We start from the raw sequence: 13,078 nt of genomic DNA on the forward strand, positions 1-13,078 counted from the left end.
GGAGGAGGGGAAGCCCAGCAAGCTGGGGCAGCTCTGGGATCTTCAGGCGGGGCTGTCTTGGGCAGTAACTGTGTTGGCTCTAAACACAGATTTCCAGGAAGCAGAGCATTGCAATCTCTCCCACCACAAACCTGGACCATCAGGGATGTTTCCATAGCAGCATCCATGCCAGTGAGACATCTGGACATGATCTGTGATCCCCTCTCCCACTTTTCCTTTTCTCTTAGAATGGGACAGAGCAGCCTGGAGCAGCTAGTGTCCTGTAGTGACTCCAGTTTGCTGCTCTCTTCCTCATCTTCTTCCTCCTGCCCTCTGTCTCCTCTGCATCCTTCACCTTCTACATCAGGAAGCTCAAGTCACCGGGCTGAGCCTGGGCTTCTCATCTAAATCACGGAGTGCCAGTCAATGCCTCCCTTCCTCTTCCCAGGGAGCAACTTCAATCTTCCCTGCCTGCAGTGGGGAGCTAGACCCTGCTCCTTATTCCCTGTGGGACCATCCGCAGCCTGTTTCCTCACCCCTGTAATGGGACTGCAGTCCTCCCTGCCCACCTGGCAGTACTACTTCCAGGCCGGAGGACCTACTGGGAAAATCACCAGTGTGGGTGACACTGTGGGTGTTTGTGTGTGTGGAGGGGTGGGGCTGCCACCTGGCCATTTACAGACCCCATCCTTCCTCTCTCCCCGTGCTTGTCGCATGTCAGGAATCCCTCTCCTTTGTGCCATGAAACATAAGGCATTTTCAGATCCATCATCTCATTGAGCCTTGCATCTCCTTGGTGAAGTTGGAGTTATTGTCACCATTTTACTGATGAGTAAAATGAGGCTCAGAAAGGGGAAAGTCGTTGTCAGGGTTCCGCTGTGGACTTATAGCGGAGCTGGGATTAGGATGCATGTTCTGGATTCCTGGCGGGGTCCTGGCCCATCTGCTGCTAAGGCCTGTCTTTCTGCTCCCATGAAGTCCCTTTTCCATTCCCTTCCTCCCCATGACAGCCAGTGTCACCACCACCCAGGGTCTGTGCTCACTGTCACACCAACCCTCACTGACCCCTGCGTCTGGGCTGGAACCCACCATGTCCATCAGATGGATTTTCCTCAGTGGTGGTTGGGCTCCAAATCCACTCTCCCCGGACTGACACAAATTGCACTACAGGGTGCCACAACTGTAGGCGTTTCTGGTCTAGAGAGAGAGATGGTCCCATAGAAATGTCAACATCACTTGGTGAAGGGGAGAGTGGAAACACAGGGGAAAGTTCAGGGAGTGACGTCAGGAGGAGGTGGCCCTTGAGTTGGGTCTTGAGGGTTGTGCAAGAGTTACCAGGCAAGGAATGCTGGGAAGAGCATTTCAGGAGGAAAGAGCAGCATTCTCCAAGGCTCAGACTGGTCTGGTGGCTACAAGGTAGAGCTGGGTAGCTGGACCCCTGGAGACAGTGCTCCCTTTTCAGGAGGAAATCTGCAGTTCCCATACTTTGGGCTGTCTCAGAGTCCCCCAGAGATCTTGGGAAATTCCTGGGTCCATTTCCCAGGGATTCTGGTACAGGCAGAGGAATCCACACTTCTCACAGGCAGGGGCTGTGACCTTACCCCACAGTTCTGATGCAGTTAGACCCTGGAGCACTCTTGGAGAAATACAAGCAGGACTGAGAGACTTTGACCCAAGCACTGTGAAGGGGGTGGGATGGGAATAGATGTGGAATGGGCCAGAGGAATAGTGGTTGGAGCTATACCCTCCTGGACCACCTTGTCTAAAATGTGGCTCTCCCATCCCCCTCTCCCACTGATACATTCTATACTCCTTCACTTTTCCTTTATTTTATTTTATTTTTTGTAGATACAGAGTCTCACTATGTTACCCAGACTGGTCTCAAATTCCTGACCTCAACCATCCTCACATCTTGGCCTCCCAAAGCACTAGGATTACAGGCATGAAGCACAATGCTCTCATCACCAACTCACATGCTGAACATTTGACTAGTTTATTTATTACGTGTTTCACTCTACTAGCGTGAGGGCTACATGAGGAAAGAGACTTTGTCTATGTCATTCACTGCTGTAGCCAAGTGTCTACAATGTGTAAGGTCATGGAAGCTTTTTCTGTTTTGGTTTGTAATTTTAATTTTGGGAAGCAGAAGATATCTGAGTGGACTCAGTGGCTGACAGGAAAAGGGAGAACAGTCTTGGTGTGCACAAGAGTGACAGGGAGACCTAGACAGAGAGATGTCAGAGGACAGTTCCTGGAAGAGGCTGATGGAAAGTTGGGGCAACTGGGGAGGGTCTCTCTGGACATGAATTCCTTTGAAGCTGGTAGGGAGGGAGGAAGTGCATGGGTGGAGAGGAATGTCTGAAGAACACCTCCTTGGCTTCCATATTCTTCATGAAGTGACAGGTGAGGGGCTGCCTGGGAAGAGAGGGCAGGAGGGGAGCAAATGTAGGCTGGTGATGGTGGGCCTGCAGCAGTGCCCCAGGGTGAAGGGGTGAATGCATTACTGAGGCTGGACCCTGGTCCTGACCCTTGCCTTTGCCTCAAGACTCATTAAAAACCAGCCTTCTCCAGTGAGCTTAGATCATGCCACTGCACTCCAGCCTGGAGACAGAGTGAGACTCGGTCTCAAAAACAAAAACAAAAAAACAGCCTCCAGTCCCAATGTGCCCAGCTGGACCTGAATATGCCACCATCGCAACTGGAACACAAATCCTGAGTCACTACCTCTAGAAAGCCTGCCTGGATTCAGTGCCCATCTGACTGGGCTCCTGCAGCACCTGGTCTGCCACTACTATGGGACTTGCCTCTGCCTACTTCTTATCACAGGTGCCTGTGTTTTTACCTGCCTCAGTGAGGGCTGTTGAGGACCGGGCCAGGCTGATCTGCCTTAGGGGCTACAGCAGATGCCGGCAATGGCTGGGCTGTGTCAGGGCTGGGCAATAGGCATGCCAGGTTCTCACACTGGCACTGGGTGCCCTTTGTGGGCTCAGCTGGGCATGACCACTGCTTCTGAGTGGCCAGAAGATTCCTGGGAGAGGCCTGGTTATCTTGGGCTGACCCTCGCTCCCCAGTTCCTTCTTCCCTCCCTCCCTTGCCGAAACCCTTTTGCGTGTCCTCAAAAGCCTGCTCCAGCACCAGCAGCCCCCTGGTTTTCAGCAGCCTCAGGGAACTCTTCCTTTTCTTCCGTGCTGTGAGTAAGAGGCCCGATTCCCTGAGGACACTGCTGCCTTGCTGTCCTCTGCTGCAGCTCTTCCCTGGGCCTGAGCAGGATAGGTCCTCCTTGCTTCTCATTGCCTCCCTCTTTCAGCTCATCATCCTTCTCTCCCATCAAAATACATTCATGTGCCACGAAATGATGTTTCCATCAACCCAGACCGCATGTGCAGTTGTGGACCCATGAAACTATAATGGAGCTGAAAGACACCTACTGCCTAGCCCAGTGACATAACAATTGTAACGTTATGGCACAGTTACTTTAAAAATATATTTATTAAAAAAGATTTATAATTCTATAGAAAAAGAAATATATATCTTGTAGTGTAGCCTAAGGGTCCGGTGTTTATAAAATCTACAGTAGTGCACAGTCATGCCCTACGACTTCACCTTCACTCACCACACTCACTGACTCACCCAGAGAAGCTTCCAGCCTTGCATGTTCCATTCATGGTAAGTGTCCTAGACCAGTGCACCATGTCTAGGTACAATAGTATATTTTTATATAGTGCAATACTATGTTTTTACTGTACTTTTCATGATATGTTTAGATGCACAAGCACTGACCATTGTGCTACAACTGCTAACAGTATTCACCGCAGTAACCTGTGCCCAGGTGTGCAGCCCGAGAGCAGAAGGCTGTGCCATAGAGCCTAGGTGTACGGTCGGTACAATATTGAGGTGTGTGTAAGCACACTCTGTGACGTTCGCCCAAAGAAAAATTACCCAAGGACACAGTGACACACGAAGGGAATCAGTATTGAAGCTCTTGCCCTAAGATTGCACCCCGGGACACATCCCTATGCATTGAAGACTTAGCTTCCGGATCATGGGCACTTTTCTCTTGCTGAGATGTTGCCAACATGCACATAGAGAGTCCTCCTCATGCTCTGGCTCTTGGTCCCTCCACCCCTAGAGACCTTGTTTCCACCCTCCCTGAGTCACCCACTCCTACCTGTATATTCTTGTCCTTGTCACTGCAGAAACTGTGGCTACTCCAGACCCTCAATTTCAAACACCCTTTTTTTGACCACCACTTTCCTTTTTCCAGCTGCCTCCCAACTCCAACACACTTCAATGACTCCAAATTTTCACTTTTGTGTCTCACTCACTTTCTTGCAAATTTCCCTTCCTCCCAGCTGAGACTATATTGTCCAGCCTGTTATCCACCCTCTCTAACACTCTCCACTCTCTTGCCCTACAATTGATTGTACTCCCAGGGCAAAACTGCACTCTGCTGAAAACCAGCCACACACTCCCTCTGCTCCTGCACTCAGGTGGCTGAGCACAGACAGAGAGAAACACACATGCCTTTTGCTCTCATTTGATCATCAAGCCCAAACCTCCAGTGGGCCCTGGATGATGTCCTACAAACTCACTCATTTCCAGAGTCCATAAGTCTGCCAGACTTCTCTATTTGTTATCTTAATAAAAATATATATAATCTAAGCATGTTATGAATACCAACTGATTTAATTATCATAAAACTCTATGAATCTGTTCTATAATAATCACCATTTCACAGCTGAGGAGATGTTGGCATAGGAAGAGATGAAGTGACTTGCCCTGGAGCCCAGGCACCCAGCTCTGGAAGTGCTGCCCTGTTCCCAAGCAACAGTATCGTGCCTTCGCCTTCCTCCTTAAACCTCTAAAACCTTCCCCAGCCTTCCTTACACCTGCTGCCTTGCTCCCTATTTCAATTTGAAAATAGATGCAATAAAGAGAGAACCTTCCCTAGATCCCAGCCCAACGTCTGCCCAGCTGCTTGCCTCTGTGCTTCCTTCTCCACCTTCGCTTGTTATTGTAGCTGGAGTGTCTGCACTCATGTTAGGGGCAACTTTTCTCCATCATGTCCGCAGCTCAACCCTCAGGTTCTTTCCTGAGTGTCCGCTTTGCACACTGTCTAGTTCTGCAATGCAGCTCTCCCACCCATCTCACACCCTGCATGCTTACTTATTCATCATCTGTTCTGCTCTACTACAGTGAGGGCTACACAGGGGCAGGGATTCTGGGTATCTTATTCACTGCAGATTCCAGCATCTAGAGCAGTACCTGGCACCTAGAAGGTGTTGGTATTTAATGAAGTCAGTCATTTTATATGTCAGGCTCTGGCCTGGTGCTGGGGACACTAGGGTGATTCAGACAGGTCCCTGCTTATACCAAGTTTACAGTCCCATAGGGGAGACAAGACAAACACATTACCTGACAAATTTGCAGGCAGCCATTTATATTTTTCATCTTACAAAGCAGCCCTTATTGTACTTGAGAGGAAATGCACTCAAGCCGTGAGCTGTAGCCCCGCCTCCCCTACTTCAGGACAGAAAGCCCCAGCCTCCAGCCCTTAAATTCCTGGGCCTCCAGGGCTCCCTGGACTTTAGGAAACAGCTAGTAAGGGAGTCCAAGTCCACTTTGACTCAGAGCTCTGGGATGTCAACAAGGTGCTGCCCCTCTCTGGTCCTCAATGTCTTTGTCTATTCCAAGAGATGATGGTGCCAGCTCAGCAAGCTCCATGGGGCTGGGGCAAATGGGACAGGGAGGGTAACAATGCTTTGTGGACAGACAGGAGGAATTCTGAGTGGCTACCGGAAAGGCACCATGTTTATTTGACAATTTCAAACATGACAGAACTACAGAACACAGACATCAAGACTCCCCTGTAATTCCATTTGGAGTCTAAAGCTTAGATTTTGTTTTGTTTAAGCAGTGGCAAACATTATGTATAGATATAGATGTGGGATCATAAAACGTGTTTAAAAGTTATTGATGTGGGATGACTTTGCCTATCAATATACAAGCATTTATTTTGTTTTAATAGCTGTGAAATATCCCACTGTATGAAGAGACTAAAATCTGTCCTTCTATTGTGGATATTTGGATTGATGAACCATTGGACCAAAACAGAGAGGGCAATCAAAGCATTTGACAGCCTGGCAGATCAAAGTGAGAGGTTTATTACAGAAGACAGTAATGCTAAAAGGGGAGGGGAGTTAAGTGAATCCACCTGCTGCAATCAGAGCCCAGAATCCCACCACCCTAAGAGGCAGGAGACAACACGGCCCAAAGGGCAGAGGCCCCCAGGGCTCCCAGCAGTGCCAGATGCAAACTTGTCATCCCACCCTGTGTGTGGGCTTCCTATGCCCTGGACAGTCTTTCCTGAGGCAGAGGCTGTTTTAAGAGCTTAGATCACCCATTCTACAGCAGAATTTCTTATGAATGAGGTCCCTGTTCTGTGTTCCTCACCTATCCTGGGCCCTTTTCCCAACTTGACTTTGGGTAGTGGGTGGATATAGGCCCTAGGTAAACACCAGGCCCCAGGTGGACATCAGGGCTTAGGTGGACACACAGGCTCCAGGTGTGTATCAGGCCCCAGATATATACCATTTTCCTGGTACGTGTTAGTAACCAAGGGGACACTGGACTCCAGGTGTACATCAGGCTCACAGGTGGACACCCAGGCCCCATATGGACACCAGCCTACAGGTGATCATCAGGCTGCAGGAGGATACCCAGGCCTTAGGTAGATATCAGACCGTATAAGAACACCAGGCCTCAGGTGGACATCAGGGCCCAATTGGGGATTCAGGTTCTAGGAAGACACCCAGGCCTCAAGTAGCATCAGGGCCAAGGTGGATACTAGACTCCAGGTGGACATCAGGCCCTAGTTGGACACTAAGCCCTAGGTGGACACCTGGGACCCTGGTGACCATCAGGCCCCAGATTAACTCCAGGCCTTAGGTGAACATCTGATCCCAATTGGATATCAGGCCCCAAGAGAACATAAGTCCCCAGGTGGATATCAGCTTCCAAGTTGACATCAGGCCACAGGTGGACACTGGACTTGAGGTGTACATCAGGCCTCAGATGGACACCCAGGCCCCAGGTTTACACCAGGCTCAGGTGGAAATCAAGGCACAGGTAACACCATGCCCTAGGTGGTTACCTAGGCTTCAGGTAGATATCAGACCCCAGTTGGACACCTGGATCTCAGGTGGTCATCACGCCCTAGGTGGAAACTCAGGTCCCAGGTGCACATCACGTTCCAAGTGGACACCCAGGACCCATGGTGATACACAGGTTCCAGGTGGGCACTGGGCCCCAGATGAATACCAGGCTCCATGTGGATACCAGAACCTGGGTGGACACACAGCTCTGAGGTGGATATCGGGCTCCAGGTGGACATCAAGCCTCGGGTAGATATCTAGTCCCCAGGTGGACATAAGGCCCCAGTTTGACACCATACCCTGGGTGGATACCTAGGTCTTGGGTGGATGCATCTCCAGCTGAACATCAGGTTCCAAGTGGACACCCAGGCCCTAGGTGAAGACTAGGTCTTAGGTGGACATTAGGCCCCAAGTGGACAACCAGGCCCCAGGTGGACACCCAGCCTTAACATGGACATCAGCCCCTAGGTAGACAGCAGGTTCAAGGTGCATATGAGGCTCCCAATAAACACCAGTCCCCAGGGAGACCCTTGTCCCCAGGTGAACACCAGCACCCAGGAAGACATCCACCTCCACCTGCACATGATTCCCCAGGTGTATACCTGGGCCCTATGGGAGCACCAGGCCCCAAGTGAGTACACAGATCCCTGGTGGCCATGAGGCACCAGGTTGACACCCAGGGCTTAAGTGGACATGAGGCCCCAGAAGAATGCTGGTCCCCAGGTGGATAAATATGCCCCAGGCATACATCAGGTCTGAGGTCTATACTCAGTCTTCAGGTGGACACTAGGCCCCAGGCAGTCACCAGACCCCAGGTGGATACCAGGCCCTATGCAGACACCAGTCTGCAGGTGGACAGCAGGCCCCAAGAAGACATTATGCCCTGGGTTGACACCTGGGCTTCAGGGGAACACTAGGCCACAAATGGTTACCTATGCCCCAGGTGGACATCAAGCCTTAGTGGAATTCCTAGTCACCAACTGAACATCAGGCCACAGGTGCACATCTGGCTCCAGGTAAACATCAGGCCTTAGGTGGATTCCCAATCCCCAGGTGGACATCAGAGACCAGGTTGACACAAAAAAATCCCAGTGGGTATCATGTCCCAGCAGATGTCCAGGCTCCCAGTAAACACTCCAGCCCCACTGTAACCATAACTACCGTAACGAGAAATGGTAGGTCAAAGTACCATCATGCTCCTTGCTCACAAAAGGATGCTTAGCTATTTTATTCAAAATACAATTCCTTTCATCACTCTGAGCAGCAATGTGTAGAAAGGAAAAGAAAAATAAACCAGGCCTCAAGGAATCCATCCAAAATGAGGTAGATATTATAAGGGACAGAAATCCCCAAATGAAATGTTATAGTTGACATAGAACAGTCTTTAAAATCCATTAATTTTCTCGCATACTTGATATAAAGCATTATTTCCAGAGACTGAACCTAGGAAGAATTGCTTAAGACTAGGAGTCCTGTTCCGGCCTAGATTCCACACTGTTGAACATCTATACTTAGTACACCACATTATACATAGCACTGACATGACCTGTGTGCATTTAATTTTCTAAACCTTGTTCATCTCTGGCATACTTTATATATATATATATATATATATATAAAACATATATAACATACATACACACAAGTACACACACACAAAGTATATAAGGGTAGGATAGTATAATTGTGCAGTAACGTTTCTTGTGAAAGTGGTGGAAAGTGGATTGCGTTGGCGACATGCTGGAATGTGCTTCCATTGGCAGACGTAAGGCTTTCAAAACTAGTCGTTTTCATTATTCTCTAGCAAATGGGAATGTTAATAATTGAAGATGTGTTGGTATAAAAATAATCATAATAATCACAATGAAGTGGTGTTAATAATTATATCACAAGATATAATAGACATTATCGATATTATAAGTTGTCAAAAAAAAGATGCCATAAAATCTTTAAGATGATTGCCACGTTAAATGCGGCCTCCTGTGCCGCCCTGGGGCGCCACTCTCCCTGGGTTCTTGGCGGTGCTCACCCTACTCCACCTGTTCAGCCCAGGCTCCTGCGCCCCCGGAGTCACGCCATGGGAGCGAGGACCTTGCCGCGGCCCTAGACAAGGACAATGAGGAGGAGGTGCACGTGGAGTCCCCGCGGATAGGCTGGACGCCGGGCAGGAGCCTTTGCGGGGGTGCACAACGTCCTCTGGAAGCCCTGGTCGCTGCCCGGTGCCTGCTGCGCCCTGCGAGCTCCGCGGCGGTGGAGCCAGGCCTTCGCTGCCGGCTCTCGGTCCCGCCTGCGGAGCCTCTGCCCTTTGTCTTGCCTGTGGGGCCTGGGGCCTCGGGCCTCAGCTGGCCCGGGGTTCCTGAAGTTATCTGACGATGGGCTGGCCTCTGGGACTGGGTCGTGGGCCTTGTGCACCGGCCACCACGTCACCAGCGCCAGGCCTACCCGTGGTGCTGCTGGAGATGCGGGATGCCCGGGCTCGGGCTCTGCCGGGCCCCCTGGCGCTGCTAACCTTGTCACCTTCCATCGCGGCCACCATGCTGCCCTCTCGTCAGCCCTGGTCTGCAGCCTTCCTGGGACCCCTCCGGCCCCAAGGAGGCATCACTCACAGCCGCTTGCGACACCTGGGCTGCCTGAACCTCTGCCAGGGCTGCGCCGCGCAAGTGGCTCCAACCAGCCAGCTCTGGCCCATGAGCAGTACTTTCCGCTCCCCGAGATGATCGCCCTCGGCAGGGATACACGGCTATGGAGGATGCAGCGGATACCTTCCGAAGTTTGTGGACACTCTTCTGCCACACCAAAAGTTTCACCATCAGCTGCGATGCCGACTAGGGTGCAGAAACCCCTCCGGGATGTGGACCAGGCAGTGCCTTTGCTGGGCATCCGCAGTGCTGACCACCCCAAGTGCAGAACCTCACTTCGTGTTCCTCCTACTCCACATTCCACATCCAAAGTTCTCTCACCATTTCTAAGCAGGCAAATCAAAAGAAACTGAAATCAGAAAGAAAGAGAGAGAGAGAGAAAGCCATGAGCAAAAATAAAAAGAGCAAAACCTTTTGGAAAGCATAAAACTCCCCAAAGCCAAAAACTAATTCTTACCTCTTTTAAACCTTCTGCACTTCTCCAATGATGAATGATTTTTTTTTACCACTGGCAATTTGTAATTATTAACTTCTCTGGCATTAATGAATAGAAATTGAATCACATGTGGGAGTATAATTTGTATTATATGAAGGTTTTCATATTTTAAAAAATAATTTTTCAGTTTTTCTCCATGGATTAACAATTAATGGAAAATTTTCGACATTGCTGTGTTAATGTCTCCAGACATAATTAGATGTGAATAATTTTTATAAACAGAATTTCGTGGGTGGAATTTCTCATCTTCAGGAGCTCCATAAATAACCATGTCCCAAGAGAACTGTGAATTTGGGAACTGCAAGAACTGAGTCCCAACTTGTCCAGCCTGGAAGCTTTTGGGTGATCACTCTTGCAGGTGACTTCACTGCCTTCTGTTGAAGGGCCAGTGAGAGCCTGGGGGTTTCAACCTGCAAGAGCCTTACCATTTTAGGGTTAGCATTAACAATGAGGAAAAGGCCTACTTTTTTGATATTCTCCGTATGTAATAAAATAGTTACCAAAACAAAGCAAAGTGTGAGTGGTGACTATTGAGAGGACCCTTTCTATCTTTGCTGGATTCCCAGAGATTTCTGGGTTTCTTTTGGAGTCAATAATATTTCCATGGTAATTCTGAGCTCTTAAACCCACAATATGAGTTGCAGCCAGTGACTAGAGTTGCAGCCAGTGACTAGCGTTGCAGCTTGTTAAGCTGATCACTAGTGGTAGAGCCTTTTCGTTCTGCTCACTTCTTAAAAGGTCAGCTTGGTCAGGGATTAGTGCTACCCTGCCAGAAATAAGCAGTTAGGAATCAAGTAAAGGAGTCAGCTAAAAGTGTAATTACTAAGTAGTGAGGTCACAGCTAGATGGTTGTTGATCTCATTTTCTCTCTGCTGCTGATTTCAAGGATTTATACCATGTTTTGATGTAACATAGAATGTATACTATGAAGGACAGTCTGTTAGCTTCTTGGAGCTATACTCCGTTACTGGAGCAGGGGACAACAATTTGAAGGACATTACTACTTAGACAGTTTAATCTGCCTTTGGCTAGAATAAACTTCAAGTTCCAAGGGCTGGGTTCAGTTGTTATGCAAATTTAGATTGTTGCAGTAAAATTTCCAAAAAAAAGGATAGGACTCTTTAGATGAAATAAGAATTTAACGGTATTTGAACCCTGTTGAAGGCCAGACAAATTTAGGCAAAATCCCACGACTGAATACTCTGTGATGAGTCCCTTTAAATTCCAACATATAATCTATGTTGGTAAATATGATACGTGCACTGGAAAAGGATGTGTATTCAGTAGTTGTTGAGTGTCGCATTCTGTATATGTCAGTTTATGTCAAGTTTGTTCATTGCGTTCATCAAATCTCCCTTTCTCTTATGGATTTTTTTGTGTTGGTTCCATTGGTAATTGAAAGGTATGTTAAAATCTATATTGTAGATTAGTCCATTTTTCTTTTAGTTATATCAGTTTCTGTAGTAAATAATTTGAAGGGATATTTTATATTTAGACATATTTAAAATTGGCATACTTTTCTAGTGACTGACATCATAAAATCTTTTCATCTTAGCAATATTTCTTGGCTTAAGTCTAAACTGTCAATAACATAGCAACGTGAGCTTTTTGCTGATTAGTGTTTGCAGGCATGTTTTCCATTGTTTTACTTCCAAATGTCTGGATTCTTTTATCCAGATAAATTAATTAAAACATAAAACATAAATATAATATAAAACATTAAAAAGTGAATATTCTAAAAATCCAGCCAGAGATGTTTCACTTTTAATTGAAGTGTTTAGGACCACGGCTCTCACACTGTGTGCTGAGATGCCCTGAGATGTTGTGTTTAACTGACAGGGGCACCAGCGGATAGCGTGTGAGTATATGTGTGTGTGTGTGTTTGTGTGTGTGTGTATTTGAGATGGGGGTCTCACTCTGTCCCCCAGGCTGGAGTGGAGTGGTGAGGTCTAGGCTCACTGCAGCCTCTGCCTCCCTGAGTAAGGCATGCACCACCATGCCTGGCTAAGTTTTGTAATTTTAGTAGAGACAGAGTTTTGCCATGTTGCCCAGGCTGTATATTTTTGAGGGAAACAAAGCAACATTTGCTGCAGACCTTAAGAACTACTAGCCTGAGGCAGTTCATAGTTTCAAAAGTAGTTAGTTAGAAGTGCATTTCTTTACCTTTAAGGTGGGTGTTGTTAATTACCGCGATGAAAGCAAGTATTGTGCTAAAGTCAGTGTGGAATAGGAATAAGGTCCAGTGGTTGAGATCCAGTCCGATTTTAAGGTTTGAAAAGTTGTGCTGTGTGCCCAGCAGGCACACACATCCCATTAGTAAGTAAATTGTGCTTTATTAAGAAAGAAACAAAAATACTGTTTCTACTTCTATTGTGTGTTATTTTTTATATGTACTTGCAAATCCATCACCAAAATAAAAATAATGAACATATCCAGCACTCATAAAAGTTTACCCTTGCCCTTTTATAATCACAAACTTTCTGTATCTTCCTACTTACCACTCTCCCTGACAATCACCAATCTGTCACTATAAAATAGTTTGCCTTGTCTAGACATTTATATAAATGAAGTGTAGTATGGACCCTTTTTTGGAGGGGTCTGGCATCTTTCACACAGCATAATTATTTTGAGATTCAGCTACATTGCAGGCATCAATGGGTCATTAATTTTATTACTGAGTAGTATTCTATTGTGCAGATCGGTCACAACTTATATATCCATTTGCCTGTTGATGGGTTTTTGCATTGCTTCCGGCTTTGGACTTATACAAATACATTTGCAATGAACATTCATGTACATAAGTTCTTATA

The sequence above is a fragment of the Pongo pygmaeus genome, chromosome 19, assembly GCF_028885625.2.
Source record: "Pongo pygmaeus isolate AG05252 chromosome 19, NHGRI_mPonPyg2-v2.0_pri, whole genome shotgun sequence".
In the NCBI taxonomy this organism is placed as follows: domain Eukaryota; kingdom Metazoa; phylum Chordata; class Mammalia; order Primates; family Hominidae; genus Pongo; species Pongo pygmaeus.